This window comes from Zophobas morio, unplaced genomic scaffold (assembly GCF_036711695.1).
Source record: "Zophobas morio isolate AGI-343-1 ecotype UQ-CSIRO unplaced genomic scaffold, CSIRO_AGI_Zmor_V1 ptg000054l, whole genome shotgun sequence".
Classification (NCBI taxonomy): Eukaryota; Metazoa; Arthropoda; class Insecta; order Coleoptera; family Tenebrionidae; genus Zophobas; species Zophobas morio.
Genome location: NW_026972159.1, coordinates 933,078 through 950,198, shown reverse-complemented (window position 1 = coordinate 950,198; position 17,121 = coordinate 933,078). Strand labels below are relative to the sequence as shown.

At 29.1% G+C, this 17,121-nt stretch overlaps 1 protein-coding gene across 1 annotated transcript in view; it reads right to left on the bottom strand.

The window, feature by feature from the left end:
- LOC135142820 (protein O-mannosyl-transferase TMTC1-like) overlaps positions 1 to 15,937 on the bottom strand; it is a 489,367-nt gene extending 473,430 nt beyond the window's left edge. Inside the window, exon 1 of the mRNA XM_064074588.1 lies at positions 15,780 to 15,937. The gene's annotated coding sequence lies outside the window, so the exon portion shown is untranslated. The remainder of the gene's footprint in view (positions 1 to 15,779) is intronic.
- Between the last annotated feature and the right edge of the window lie 1,184 nt (positions 15,938 to 17,121).

Genomic DNA, 17,121 nt, shown 5'->3' with positions numbered 1-17,121 from the left:
AAGTTCAGAAGGTGGTCGAAAAATTCCAAAATTTTCACATTGAAAAATGTTGCCCTTGAGAAAGTTGCCTAAAAATTCTCAAAAAATTGTAGCATGTAGATTTTGACGAGCTAATTTCAAAAATGTAACACTTTAATGGTTCCGAGACAAGATTTTAAAAATATTCGTGTTGAAATGCAATTTTTTTATAGCCAAAATTCTCTCATCTTTCAGTGGACGATTCTGGAAAAATTGTGAGGGCTATCGAAAAGCTGAGGCTAAAAGCAACTTCTGGAGTTGGAAATGTACAAGGAAATGTCTTTAGTGACGGTTCGGAGGTAATCAAAAAATTCAAAAATTTTGGTTTCGAAAAACTTGTCTAAAGTTCTTCAAAGAGTTCTGGATTTATATTTCGACGTACTGCTTCTAAAAATATAAGGTTCTCATGGAAGATATTAAAAATATTCGTGTTCAAATACGATTTTTTCTTAGCCCAAAAATTCATATTCCAATAGGCGATTCTGAAAAAATTTAGAAGCTATCGAAGAACTGAAGCCAAAAATAACTTCTGGAGGGCGCAATGTACAAGAAATGTCTTTAGTTAAATTTTGGAGGTGGTTAAAAAATTTCAAAATTTTTGCAATGAAAAATTTTGGTTTTGAAAAAGGTGTCTAACATTTCTCAAAAAATTCTGAGACTTGGATTTTTACATGCTGATTCCAAAAATATAGCGTTCTCATGGTCCTGGAGCAAGATTTTAAGAAAATTCTGACCAAAATGCCAAAAGGAACATCTAAAGTTCGAAATGTACAAAAGAAATGTTTTTGGTTGAGTTCAGAAGGTAGTTGAAAAATTCCAAAATTTTCACATTGAAAAATGTTGGTATTAAAAAAATTCTGAGATTTACATTTCGACGGGCTAATTCCAAAAATATAGTGTTTTTATGGTCCCTGGACAAGATTTTAGAAAAATTCGGCTACTACAAAAAAAAACACAAAAGAAGGAAAATTTAAATTTTCTAAGAAATCTTCTTACTTTCGATCTGCGTCAACACTTTGAATAAAATCCCGTTTTATGAAAACAAAATTGAAATAAAAATTTTTAGAACAAAAATGAATATCAAAAAATTTTTGTTACATTCAAAAAAAGTCAAAATAAAAACAAGACATAAATAAACATAAATATTATAAGTCATTTGTTTTACCTCGCAACATTTTTAACTCCACAATTCATCCTAACAAACAATATCTAATAACAATAATAAACAAAAGAGCAAAAAATAAACAAAAGAAATGTTAACATCATCGACCACCACATTTGAAAATTATCGAACCAAAAAATTTCCGTTACAGAAATCATTTTACGAAACGAACTCACAAATGTCACACGGGCAGTTTTAAATTGTGATTAAACGAAAACTGATGAGTTTGAAATGTGATTACCATTTCATTGTCATTTCGATAATGGAGTACATATGTATGGGTTATTAAAAAATGACGATTTAAATATTGATTGAAAACGGAAACGCGATGGCAATTAGTCTAGACATGAAGCATAGAGTCGACATATCCATAAACCTAATTTTCATTAAAAACGAGCCGTCCTTTAATGGTTCATTCTTAATATTATTATTCAAAAAGTTAGTACTCAACTCTGTATAAAAAATTCATGGACGATTACCGACTCCACTATAAATAATGGCAACGATGTTTCAATCAGTGTCGCCGAAAATTCTCTTTTTTATTTATTTCTTCGTGCCGGCGTCGCCGTCGATTTCTTTGTTTTCTCTCGTATTTATGCGTTTCATTCCGTTCTTTACGATCCGTCGCCGATTCCTGTAAACAACCAGAAATCGCGAAATAAATTTCTCATTGACAGTCACAAAGCGCCAACTCTTCTATATAATTCACTTGGGTGCTTGTTTTATCATGATTAGCTCTAGAAGAAGTTTAAATTTACCGAACCGCTCTAGTTTCTGCAAACTTAAATCTCCTTAAGAATTATCGAGTATTGTCGCTTAGCTCGGTACAAGTTTAAAGTCAGAACAGCTCTCACTGTGTCAGTAATTTTACGACAGATTTTATTACGGAATTATAAATAGCGTACAGCTCGGATTATATCCACTAAAAAATATATAAAATTATACCACATATAAGCAGCGGATTTACTACACCACGCATCATTTTTTTATTATACAGTACGACGATTTTATCTGTTCAACTTGTCATTAAATCCGGCTTTCAAAATGTGAATTTTTAAGGTTTTTTCAGTCATTTGATGTAGCTTCAAACTACACGTTATTAATCGCCGAAGTCGCAATAGGAAACGACGCAAAAAATTTTAATCACAATCTTTTCATAACATCGCTGGCGTGGACGTGCCGTACATTTCCTGTCTTGAGCAAATAAACTTTTATTAACTCTGAAGTTTTGCGTGACACAAGATTCTGAAATATTGACTGTAAATATGAAGAGACACTGTTATAATTGGATGTCGTCTGTCGTTCCACCCACATAAATTTCATATAATGACAAGCAAATATCCAAACACGATACTGAAAGACGAGATTTACGGATTACGCATTGAATAAATCTCGTTGAATTCTTTGTGCTGAAATATTTTCGGGGTTATTAAAAGTGGAGAAAATAAATAATCCCGATGTTTTGTGCGCCGAAACGGATATTGCGGATAAGATTAAGTAGTGAATTAGCTTGTTTAGAAAACTAGAATTTCGCCGGCCCACCCGCCGCTTAAAGAATGGGATTATAAGGTAATATGTGAAATTTATAGATGCATTCGGAAAAAATAATAAATTTACCCCAAACCCAATTCGCAATTACGGAAACCGATAAATCTCGACGGGGCCGAATATAAAAAATTGCCTGCTGAAAAGTCCGGGGGCCACAGTCGCAGATTCGCCACGCGATGCATAATGTGCTTGCCTAGCACCTTATTTAAATTTACACATAACCGAAAAACCTGAAAACTCGGATTTGTGTGTTTTGCCGAGATGTGCTTCAATCTGGTTATTAAATTTACCCGAGCTATAAAGTTTGACGAAGTTTTCGGATAAAATCGACCGAATCAATTACTTTTATGATACTCTGGAAAGTTTAACTTTTCGCAGTTTGTCAGGTGACGAACTAGAGTGTGAAAAGTGTACTGATATATTTAGAAGTCTGTTTTGAAATTTATCCCACCTACTTTCGCCGATATCATCTGAATTTCTAAAAGTTTATAATGAGTTGAAACTTTTTATAAGAAATCGATAACAATATTTTACTTAAAGCATCATATTTTTCAGCGGGAACTTTCAGCCCCCGGCGAAATTCTCGTCATTAAAAGAGTGTTCATCACCGCGTGTAAAACATCGAACTTTCCGCCCTCTGCCAATCAGGTGCCCCACCCCCGGTCTGGTTTCAAACGCGAATTCTGAAACTAAAAAACCAACAGTCGTGCAAATAAATAATAACCGAGTTAACACAACTAGGGAGAAAAATTATTTTTGACAACTTTGCCTGAAGACAAACACGCCGAAAGCGACATCGAAAAGCTTTCACCCCGTGTACACGTCGTGCGAAAACTATCGTCTAATAACGGCGAAAATTCCAATTAAATTCCCACTAAAACTTTTCCGCAACAATCCGAACACGTTTGCGGGCCTCTCATGCGCTATTGTGCTCATAAATCTTCATTAAGGCAATAATATTCCGTCCAAATTAAAATTTGTGAGGATCCCCCTACAGAAATTTCTTTTAACCTTTCGGAGGCCATTAAGACGATGAACCGTTTTTTTCTAAAACGCGCTAAGTAATCATTCATAATTACTTCCTCATCCTTGCAAATTTTTATCCTGCTATTTTGACTTTTGTTCCTCGCCGCAAATGCGGAATTAAAGGAGCCAACCAGGAGGCAGCGTTATAACGCCTACCAGTTGCTGGTTAAGTAGTAATTATGCTTTTTCGGATGATTTGTCTTGGAAATGGGCGCCGAGAGGGATGGAAAGATACAATATGTGGCACAGTTTAAAATAAATTAGTCGCTTATTTTTAGAGATTTTATATTTGGCTTACAGTGTCACGAATATTTTCATAACTTACTTACGAACCAGTCAATAAATAAAACGTGGAATGTTCTTAAGTTAGAACGAAAGCGATAATTAAAATGGAGATTTATTTTAATCTCGACGTTTTTTCAGATTTTGTTTTAAGAATCTGCCAACATTGAGAAATAAATCGAGGTTTAGAAAAATCCCAAAGTTTTCCAAATAAATCATTACCAAACTTAATTTCATTTTTTTGTGTTCTTAAAGTGTGAACATCCTATGACCATTTTTTTTTTGTAAAATATAAATAAAAAATATTAAAATTTTCTGCGTTCCCACCTGGTATGATTTTGACGTTTTTCTAAAAATGTTGACTTTTATCTCGGATTTTACTATTTTTTTATAATATTGAGCTTCGGTGTTTTACTCGAGATAGATTTTAAATTTTATCGAATTTTTTTGTCGACTGAATCTCAAGACATCGAAAAAGTAGATCAAGAACTCATAGGACAATTTCTCTAAAATTACGGAAAATCCATATGATTCAAAGTAAATACAAAAACATTTATTTATTACTTTGTTTTTATTTTGACTTTTATCTCTGGTCGTACTATTTTTTTATAATCTTGACTGCTAGTTGAAAAGTATTTTTAGTTTTGTCTCAAGCTGTTTTTAAATGTTTTTTTTTTTTTCTCAATATCAACATCTAGAACGATATTTATAAAATTACGGAAAACCAGGCGAGTAGACAATTGAAAGAAAACTCAAAATCTTCCAAAATTGTCGAAAATCTTCCTCAAATTTTTATTTATTTATTTTAATTTTGACTTTTATCTCTAGCTGTTCTACTTTTTTTTTATTTGAAAACTATTTTTAATTTTATCTCAAGCTGTATTTTAACCCGATTTTTTTTCTCAATATCAAGATCTAGAACAAAATCTATAAAATTACGTAAATTCAGACGATTGAAAGAAAACTCAAAATCTTACAAAATCGTCCAGAATGTTGCTCAATTTTTTTTTCAAAATTTTACTTTTATCTTTAAATATATTTTTTTTATAATTTTTTAAATTTTGTTTTAAGCTGTTTGTTAACTTGATTTTTTCTGAATCTCAAACTCACCATCTCGAACGAATACATCAAGGTCTAGAACAATTTCTATAAAATATGAAAATTCAGATGATTGAAAGAAAACTCAAAATCTTACAAAATTGTCGAGGATGTTTCTCAAATTTTCTTTTTTTTTAATTTTGACTTTTATCTTGAGGTATAACATTTTTTACAATTTTGAGCCATTGATTATAAATTTTGTTAAGCTGTTTCTTAACTTGATTTTTTGTCCGGATATCAAATTCAAGATCTCGAACTGATACATCAAGTTACGAAATTGTTTCTTATTCTTTTTTTGAAAATTTTTACTTTTATCTTTTATAATACATACTTTTACAGTTTTGAGACATTGATTTTAAATTTTGTCTTAAGCTGTTTCTTAACTTGATTTTTTTTTCTGGACATCAAATTCAAGATCTCGAACGAATACGTTAAGATCTAGAACATTTTTTATAAAATACGAAAATCCAGATGATTGAAAGAAAACTGAAAATCTTACAAAATTGTAGAGAATGGTCCCCAAATATTTACCTCTATTTTTTTTAATTTTGACTTTTATCTCTGGCTGTACTATTTTTTTTTATGATGTTTTTAAATTCTACTTGAAAGAGATTTTAAATTTTGTCTCTCTTCCTAAATTTGATTTTTTTTTAGATGAAATAAATCATCAAAATCCAGAACAAAATCTACAAAATTATGTAAAACCAGACGAGTAGTAGTAGTAATCTTAGAAAATTGTGGAGAAGGAAAATGTTTCTCGATTTTTTTTTCTGAAATTTTGACTTTGACTGGTATTTTTTTGTAATTTTGAGCTATTGACTTCCACTTAAAAAAAAAACCAAATGATGGAAAGAAAACTCAAAATCTTACAAAGTTCTCAAGAATGTTTATTATTTTTTTTTTTTTTGAAAATTTTGGCTTTTATCTTTCATAATACATATTTTTTACAGTTTTGGGACATTTATTTTAAATTTTGTCTTAAGCTGTTTCTTAATTTGATTTTTTATTCTGGATATCAAATTTAAGACCTCGAACGAATACACCCAGATCTAAAACAATTTTTATAAAATACGAAAATCCAGATGATTGAAAGAAAACTCAAAATCTTACAAAATTGTCGAAAATGGTCCTCAAATATGTATCTTTTATTTTTTTAATTTTGACTTTTATCTCTGGCTGTACTATTTTTTTATGATTTTTTTAAATTCTACTTGAAAGAGATTTTAAATTTTGTCTATCTTCCTTAATTTGATTTTTTTTTTTTTTCGATGAAAGAATACATCAAAATCCAGAACAAAATCTACAAAATTATGTAAAACCCGACGAGTGGAAGAAAACTCATAATCTTAGAAAATTGTGGAGAAGGAAAATGTTTCTCAATTTTTTTTTCTGAAATTTTGACTTTGACTGGTATTTTTTTGTAATTTTGAGCTATTGACTTCCACTTAAAAAAAAATCCAAATGATGGAAAGAAAACTCAAAATCTTACAAAATTCTCAAGAATGTTTTTTTTTTTTGAAAATTTTGGCTTTTATCTTTTATAATACATATTTTTTACAGTTTTGGGACATTTATTTTAAATTTTGTGTTAAGCCGTTTCTTAACTTGATTTTTTATTCTGGATATCAAATTTAATATCTCGAACGAATACATCAAGATGTAGAACGATTTTTATAAAACACGAAAATCCAGATCATTGAAAGAAAACTCAAAATCTTACAAAATCGCCCAGAATGTTTCTCAATTTTTTTTTAAGTTTTACTTTTATCTTCAAATGTAATGTTTTATAATTTTTTTAAATTTTGTGTCAAGCTGTTTCTTAACTTGATTTTTTTTTTGGATATCAAGATCCAGACTAATTTTAATAAAATACGAAAATCCAGATGACTGAAAGAAAATTCAAAATCTTACAAAATTATCGAAAATGGTCCCCAAATATTTCTTTTCTTAATTTTGACTTTTATCTCTAGCTGTACTATTATTTTTGATTTTTTTAAAATTCTACTTGAAAAAGATTTTAAATTTTATCTCAAGCTCTTCCTTACTTTGATTTTTTTTCTCGATGGAAGAATACATCAAAATCCAGAACAAAATCTACAAAATTATGTACAACTAGACGAGTGAAAGAAAACTCAAAATCTTAGAAAATTGTGGAGAAGGAAAATGTTCCTCAATTTTTTTTTTCAGAAATTTTGACTTTTATCTCTGGCTGTGGCATTTTTTTGTAATTTTGAACTATTGACTTCCACTTAAAAAAAAATCCAAATTATGGAAAGAAAACTCAAAATCTTACAAAATTCTCAAGAATGTTTTTTTTTTTTGAAAATTTTGACTTTTATCTTTTATAATACATATTTTTTACACTTTTGGGACATTTATTTTAAATTTTGTCTTAAGCTGTTTCTTAACTTGATTTTTTATTCTGGATATCAAATTTAAGATCTCGAACGAATACATCAAGATGTAGGACGATTTTTATAAAACACGAAAATCCAGATCATTGAAAGAAAACTCAAAATCTTAGAAAATCGCCCAGAATGTTTCTCAATTTTTTTTTAAGTTTTACTTTTATCTTCAAATGTAATGTTTTATATTTTTTTTTAATTTTGTGTCAAGCTGTTTCTTAACTTGATTTTTTTTCTGGATATCAAGATCCAGACTAATTTTAACAAAATACGAAAATCCAGATGACTGAAAGAAAATTCAAAATCTTACAAAACTGTCGAAAATGGTCCCCAAATATTTATCTTTTTTTAATTTTTACTCTTATCTCTAGCTGTACTATTTTTTATGATTTTTTTTAAATTCTACTTGAAAAAGATTTTAAATTTTATCTCAAGCTCTTCCTTACTTTGATTTATTTTCTCGATGGAAGAATACATCAAAATTCAGAACAAAATCTACAAAATTATGTACAACCAGACGAGTGAAAGAAAACTCAAAATCTTAGAAAATTGTGGAGAAGGAAAATGTTTCTCAATTTTTTTTTCTCAAATTTTGACTTTTATCTCTGGCTGTGGTATTTTTTTGTAATTTTGAGCTATTGACTTCCACTTAAAAAAAAATCCAAATGATGGAAAGAAAACTCAAAATCTTAAAAAATTCTCAAGAATGTTTATTTATTTTTTTTTTTTTAAATTTTGAGTTTTATCTTTTATAATACATATTTTTTACAGTTTTGGGACGTTTATTTTAAATTTTGTCTTAAGCCGTTTCTTAACTTGATTTTTTATTCTGGATATCAAATTTAAGATCTCGAACGAATACACTAAGATCTAGAACGGTTTTTATAAAATACGAAAATCCAGATGATTGAAAGAAAACTCAAAATCTTACAAAATTGCCAAGAATGTTTCTCAATTTTTTTTTTAATATTACTTTTATCTTCAAATGTAATATTTTATAATTTTTTTAAATTTTGTCTCAAGCTGTCTCTTAACTTGATTTTTTTTCTGGATATCAAGATCCAGACTAATTTTAATCAAATACGAAAATCCAGATGACTGAAAGAAAATTCAAAATCTTACAAAATTGTCGAAAATGGTCCCCAAATATTTATCTTATTAATTTTGACTTTTATCTTTAGCTGTGCTACTTTTTATGATTTTTTTTAAATTCTACTTGAAAAAGATTTTAAATTTTATCTCAAGCTCTTCCTTACCTTGATTTTTTTCTCGATACATCAAAATCCAGAACAAAATCTACAAAATTATGTAAAACCAAACGAGTGGAAAAAACTCAAAATCTTACAAAATTGTGGAGAAGGAAAATGTTTCTCAATTTTTGTTTTTTGAAATTTTGACTTTTATCTCCGACTAGTATTTTTTTGTAATTTTGAGCTACTGACTTCCACTTGAAAAAAATCCAGACGATGGAAAAAAAAACTCAAAATCTTACAAAAGTGTTGAGAATGTTTCTTAAACTGTTTATTTTTTAAATTTTGACTTTTATTGTTTTTGTATAATCTTGAGCTAATGATTTCTACTTGAGAACGATTTTAAATTTTGTCTCAAGTTGTTTCAAAAGTTGAATTTTATCTCGATGTCGACCTAAAAATTCGAAAAAATAATACTCCTGCAATATCTGATGCTTAAAAAAACGTTAAAAAAAACCTTTTATTTAAAACAAAATTTTGAAAAAAGAAATTCTGATAACTAAAGGTATTTCATATCCAAAAGTTTGAAAATGGCTTTCCACATTTTGATAGTTTATTCCAAAGTATTTAAAAATGTTAACTTCTCAATAATATCTGTATTTCTAGCAAACAGAAAAGATTGTAAAAGCATGAATAGGAAAAATTCACACCGTACGCCCATAATTCATAACTTTTACACAAATTGACGTATCAAAGATATTTTCAGACGAATTAGTGACGCAACATGCAGGAAGCAGCCTGCAGTATGAAATTTATTAAACCCGAAGCATCACGAATGTGCATATGGCGTTGCGCAAGGGTTAATCTTGATCCTCTTACGTTCGTTACTTTCCCGAACGACATCACCACCTGCTCAATACTCGCAACCCTTTGTTTTCCGCTAACTATTAATTTAGTTTTTTTTTTAATACCGCCGCCTTCTTCCCCCAACATTAAAACACGCCGCCGCTGCAATAATAGACGCACGCTTCCTCGTAATGTTTCAGGCGTCGAAATTTCCTTGTTACTCGAAACGACAAAATATTACGGGATTTACTTAAATGCGAAGAACGTGATATAATATGCAGGACCGGTGACTTATGAAGTGAACTCTTCCTGCTGGCGGCCAGATGTTCTCTAGACGTTGAGTTATCGTCGTTCGAAAATTTTCCAGCAGATGGCGGTTCCCACGCCGTTCGTGTAGACAGGGAGATTTGACTCACAAAGCATTGCTAATCCCATTTATATTATATTTGTCGAAGCCGTGAAAAGCGCAGACCCGCCATTTCATCAGCGTCACCTCATTTCATATCTTGTTGTTACTTTGTCTGCGGCTATTAAAAAGTCCTTAGGAGATGGGGCGGTTTAATTCTGTTAAGAAAACTCACGTTGCAAGTTTTAATGTCTACCATAAAAAGTTCGGTTTGAGGTTGATACGAAGGAGCATTTACGGATTCAGGAGATACCGAAGGCAGAAGCTGTAAAAGTTGGATGGTGCTTGTGTGGATGCAAGATTTCGCCGAACAAAATAACAAAAATGCGCCGGTTTTACAAGTTTATGTCGGAGCTGGATGGGGCGAAAAATATGTCTGATTAAAGTTGATACCTAAATCGCACAACATCAGCGGGTTCTTGGCGAGGTCTTTCGTGTTTTACTTCCTACGGGATCGTACAGATTTTTCGTTCCATTAACAACTACTATCCTCACGAAAAAACTGATGACGTCATGACTGTAATTGTAACTATAAACTGACAGTTCAGACAATGCAATAGCCTTTTTCCTACACGACTACTTGATAATTTCGTGCATCAACACGTCCGATCGCAGTTTCGCAGTACGTGAGATTACATCGAATCCAATTTTCGTCGACACTTTCAGCTTCCGCAGCGTCGTGAACCTTGCTAAATACTCTAGTTTTTTTAGCTCTATGGAGAAATTAAAGTAGAAAATGACAGTTCAGCCAGAGAACATAGAGAAGCGTCATAGTTTAAATTAAATGACGGTTGAGGACTCCTCGACTTAAGTTGGCAACAGTGTTTGTTTCTAACTAGGAATAAAATTAACTAGAAAAAAATGTCATAATATTTTTAACGACGCGTTTTACTTTCGACAAATTGACACTAGATTTACCAGAATATTACAAGCTGCTTACTGTTTCTGTTATTTATTTCAATTTTTGAATTTTACAATTTCTCAATTTTTCAATTTCTCGGTTTTCAGTTTTTCTTTAGATTTTTGGATATTGCAGTTTTGGGATTTTTTAGTTTTTCGTTTCGTCAGTTTTTCTTTCATTTTTCAGTTTTTCGATATTTCAGTTTTGGGATTTTTCAATATTTCTGTTCTTCGACTTTTCCATTTTTGACTTCTGGATTTTTCGATGTGTTGACTTTTTACTTTTTCGATTTTTAAATTTTAGATTTCTCAATTTTTTGGTATTTTAATTTTTCAATATTCAAAATTTTAGATTTTTCCATTTCTCGATTTTCCATTTGAGCTCTTCGATATTTCAATTTTTCAAATGTTGCGATTTCTTAATCTTTCGATTTTTCGTCTTCCCGGTTTTAGATTTTGTTTTTTAATTGTCGTTTTTTTAATTTTTGGATTTTTAAATTTTAGATTTTTCAGTTTTTTGATGTTTTAATTTTTCAATATTTAAAATTTTAGATTTTTCGATTCCTCGATTTTTCATTTCAGTTCTTCGATATTTCAGTTTTTCAAGATTTCGAATTTATCAAATTTCTTAATCAATCGATTTTTCGACTTCCCGGTTTTAGATTTTTTGTTTATCAATTTTCGTTTTTTCAAATTTTCGATTTTTCAATTAATCTATGTTTTGATTTTCCCATTTGTTGACTTTCGAGGGTTTCCGTATTCCTGTTCTTCATTTCTTTAATTTTTCGATTTTTCAGGTTTTTGATTTTTTTTTTATTTTTTTAATGTTTCAATTTTTCGACTTCACTTTTTGGATTTTTCTATTGCTCAGTTTCTCGACTGCTTAGGTTCTCAGTATTCAGATATTTCAGTTTTCGGATTTTTCAGGTGTTCCATTTTTCAGTTTTTCTTTCATTTTTCAGTTGTTCGATATTTCGGTTTTGGGATTTTTCGATATTTTGATTCTACGACTGTTCAATTTTTGGCTTCCGGAGTTTACGATGTGTTAAAATTTTAGATTTTTCGATTTCTCGATTTCTCATTTCAGTTCTTCAATACTTCCATTTTTCAAGTTTTCGAATTTTTCAAATGTTTCGATTTCTTTCAGTTTACTCGTATTTATTTTTCAATTTTTGAATTTTACAATTTCTCAATTTTTCAATTTTTCGGTTTTCAGTTTTCCACTTCAATTTTACGATTTTTAAATATTTCGATTTTTTAATTTTTGACTTTTATAAAGTCTTTATTTGTTGATTTCTCAATTAATGTTTTTTGGTTTTTCAATTTTTCTATTTTTTCAGGTTTCGATTTTACAACTTCACTTTTTGATTTTTCGATTTCTCAATTTTTCAATATTTTAATTTCTCAGTTTACTTATTATTCAATTTTTCGATCTTACCATTTTGCAGGTTTTTGATTTTTCAATTTTTCGATTTTTTTAAGGTTTCGATATTTCGACTTCACTTTTTTGATTTTTCGATTTCTCAATTTTTTCATACTTTAGATTTTTGGATATTTCAGTTTTGGGATTTTTCAGTTTTTCGATTTTCTAAGGTTTCGATATTTCGACTTCACTTTTTTGATTTTTCGATTTCTCAATTTTTCCATACTTTAGATTTTTGGATATTTCAGTTTTGGGATTTTTCAGTTTTTCGATTCGTCAGTTTTTCTTTCATTTTTCAGTTTTTCGATATTTTAGTTTTGGGTTTTTCAATATTTCGATTCTTCGACTTTTTGATTTTTGACTCCTGGATTTTTCGATGTGTCGATTTTTTTACTTTTCCGATTTTTCAATTTTTCAATTTTTAAATTTTAGATTTTTTAATTTTTAAAATTTTAGATTTTTTGATTTTTCATTTCAGTTCTTCAATATTTCAATTTTTCAAGTTTTCGAATTTTTCAAATGTTTCGATTTCTTTCAGTTTACTCCTATTTATTTTTCAATTTTTGGATTTTACAATTTCTCAATTTTTCAATTTTTCGGTTTTCAGTATTCCTCTTCAATTTCACCATTTTTAAATATTTCGATTTTTCAATTTTTGACTTTTATAAAGTCTTTATTTGTTGTTTTTTCAATTAATGTTTTTTGGTTTTTCAATTTTTCTATTTTTTCAGTTTCGATTTTTCAATTTCACTTTATTGATTTTCCGATTTCTCAATTTTTCAATTTTTTAATTTCTCAGTTTACTTATTATTCAATTTTTCGATCTTACGATTTTGCAGGTTTTTGATTTTTCAATTTTTCGATTTTTTAAGGTTTCGATATTTCGAATTCACTTTTTTGATTTTTCGATTTCTCAATTTTTCCATACTTTAGATTTTTGGATATTTCAGTTTTGGGATTTTTCAGTTTTTCGATTCGTCAGTTTTTCTTTCATTTTTCAGTTTTTCGATATTTTAGTTTTGGGTTTTTCAATATTTCGATTCTTCGACTTTTTGATTTTTGACTCCTGGATTTTTCGATGTGTCGATTTTTTTACTTTTTCGATTTTTCAATATTTCAATTTTTAAATTTTAGATTTTTTAATTTTTAAAATTTTAGATTTTTTGATTTTTCATTTCAGTTCTTCAATATTTCAATTTTTCAAGTTTTCAAATTTTTCAAATGTTTCGATTTCTTTCAGTTTACTCCTTTTTATTTTTCAATTTTTGGATTTTACGATTTCTCAATTTTTCAATTTTTCGGTTTTCAGTATTCCTCTTCAATTTCACCATTTTTAAATATTTCGATTTTTCAATTTTTGACTTTTATAAAGTCTTTATTTGTTGTTTTTTCAATTAATGTTTTTTGGTTTTTCAATTTTTCTATTTTTTCAGGTTTCGATTTTTCAATTTCACTTTTTTGATTTTCCGATTTCTCAATTTTTCAATTTTTTAATTTCTCAGTTTACTTATTATTCAATTTTTCGGTCTTACGATTTTGCAGGTTTTTGATTTTTCAATTTTTCGATTTTTTAAGGTTTCGATATTTCGACTTCACTTTTTTGATTTTTCGAATTCTCAATTTTTCCATTCTTTAGATTTTTGGATATTTCAGTTTTGGAATTTTTCAATATTTCGATTCTTCGACTTTTCGATTTTTGACTCCTGGATTTTTTGATGTGTTGAATTTTTTGCTTTTTCGATTTTTCAATTTTTCGATTTTTAAATTTTGAATTTTTTAATTTTTAAAATTTTGGATTTTTCGATTTCTCGATTTTTCATATAAGTTCTTCGATATTTCAATTTTTCAAGATTTCGAATTTTTCAAATTTCTTAATCAATCGATTTTTCGACTTCCCGGTTTTAGATTTTCTGTTTTTCAATTGTCATTTTGTCAAATTTTCGCTTCTTTAATTTTTCAAATTTGACTTTTATAAACTCTCAATTTTTCGATTTTTCAATTAATCGATGTTTTGATTTCCCCATTTCTTGACCTTCGAGTGTTTCGATTTTCCTTCTTCAATTCTTTAATTTTTCAGGTTATTGATTTTTCAGTTTTTCGATTTTTTAAGTTTTCTATTTTTCGACTTCACTTTTTTGATTTTTCGATTTTTCAGTTTTTACATTTTTCAGTTTTAGGACTTTCAATATTTCAATTCTTCGTCATTTCTATTTTTGACTTCTGAATTTTTCGATGTGTCTACCTTTTTACTTTTTCGATTTTTCAATTTTTGATATTTGAATTTTTCAATATTTCTTAATATTTCTATTTTTCGACTTCCTGATTTTAGATGTTCTCTTTTTCAATTTTTCAATTCCCGCTTTATCGCGATTTGATTGTTCAGGTTTTCGATTTATCATTTTTCAATTTTTTATTTTGGCCTATTTCGGTTTCTCAGTTTTTCCAGTTTTCCATTTTTTCGTTTTTTGATTTTTCCGCTTTTCCAATTTTTCTACTTTTAACTTTTTGTTTGTCAATGTTACTATTTTTCGATTTTTCGACTTCATTACTTTTCGTTCTTTGGATCTTTCAATCTCTCAATTTTTCAATTTTCGAATTTTTAAGTTTTTTGATTTCTCGATTTATCAAGTTTTGGATTTTTCGATATTTTGATTGTCAATTTCTCAATTTATAAATTGTTCAATGTTTAACTTTTCGATTTTGACCTATTTCGGTTTCTCAATTGTTCGACTTTTCGACTCCACGATTTCTTGATCTTTTGATTTCTCGATTTTTCGTTATTCGATTTTTAAATTTTACATTTTTTCGATCTTCAGTTCTTCGATATTTCGATTTTTCAATGTTTTGGTTTTACGATTTTTTAAGGTTTCGATTTTTCGATTATTAGATTTCTCGATTTTTCGAATTTTCGATTATTTTAATTGTTTTTTTTTTCTCACTGTTAATATGATACAGTGTATCGAAAACAACCACAAAAATTGTCACTAAAAACATTAAAAAAAAATCGTACAAAATAGTACACAGTGTTTCCACAAATAAAGAATTAATTCTTAGTTAAACAAAATATGTAAAATCATCTAAATATGTATGTACCAAAAATATTCACTTTTAGTCGTTATAAAAACCGACCGAACAACTATTTCCCGCAGAAATTATACTCTAAACCAACCAAATCGCTTCTGAACGCTTAGAGTCGACATTGGCCTGAGCGCGCTCTGGTCTGTAAATCAAACAAGTTCTCAGGCGACGAGTTGTAGTGAATCAAGTTTTTTAATTAGCATCGACTATTTAAATTTGGCGCTTGTTTTGGCGGTTGAGGACTCCATTGTCATTAAGGGTGGTTTTGCAAAATCAGCGTCCACGGCTACTACGATTTTGTGCGGCAATCGCTTCCACCCACTGCGGTTGGCATTTTTAAGTTTTTAACACAAATTTGGGACAAATGTGTTCGAATCGCAATAATTTATCGACTTACCGGTAATATTTCCTGGCGAAAATGGCATTTTGGTTTCCGGTACCCGACACCACTTTTATCACTCACCACAAAAGTTCACCGATCGCCGTTCCGACACAAAATAATGTTTGGGACGTGGTATCTGGTTACAAATACACGTGTGAAACACCAATTTTTACTTAATTGTTTAGTTTTTACCTGAAATTAAGTAATTAACGGTGGTCAGGTACGCCAGAACGTCCATCTTGACCACAAATATTTTCTTAAACCAACGCCAACTTCGCGAATTAATTGTCACATCGTCGAACTTGACATTTTCGAAAAATCGCTTAATTGGTCTGGAATGCGTGTTTAAATTATACAGGGTGTTTATAAATGTTTGTAGGTCGAATAGATTACGGAAAAGTTGTTACAAGTGTCGTAATAAAAGTTTGTCGCTTTAAACGCATTTATTCAAAATGTGTATTACTGGTTGCCTATGTCATATGTCATTTTATTATAACTAATTAACATTGAATGGAAAGCCAATTTTAAACAAAAATTGTGAAATTGAGGGTTAAAAAATAAACTTTTTTTAATACATAATAGATAATATACAGAGTGATCCATTTTTCACCATCGACTACTAGCAATTCGCAATTACAAGAAATATTGTCTTGCTAAATTAAGCACCCTGTAGAGCTTTTAAAAGCAGAAAACCAACAATATTTGAAATTATTACTATGCACATAATAAATAGAGTTTTCTTTACACACTTTTTACAAAATCCATAAATTTATTTTATAAAAAAAAGCAGACGGAGAACTTGTGCTAGTGTACTTTTTTGTTCAAAAAACATACTTCAAGTCATTTATACAACAGTTAAATAATGTGGAGGATGGACATAATCCCTGAGGTGTACCTTTCAGCACCATTTGAACCTTTGGCATATATTCATCATGTCCTTAAAAAATCATCGAACAAATTTTATTGTTCACTATTATCTCCAATTTTTCTTATTATGACAACTTATAATTTTAGTTTATTTAGTGTTTCTTATCACTATGAAACTTTGCAGGTTTTTGTTACCGTCCCGAAAATTTTTTATTTATTACACAATGGTTTGGTGATCAATTTTTATTATTTTTAAAAATCGTCACCTTCACTTCGAAATGTGGAAGATGTTAAAAATACACTCTGGTACCCATACGAATTGTCGCTATACTTAGTACTCCCCACAAGTACCCACTGATTTCCATTACACAACAATCACTCATTTTTTCGTAATAAACAATTTAGAGACTAAGTACTAAACACCAAGGTGAGCGTTGCGAAAGCCGTACTTAGAACCCAAGTTAAAAATTAGACAGATAAACATCTTTTC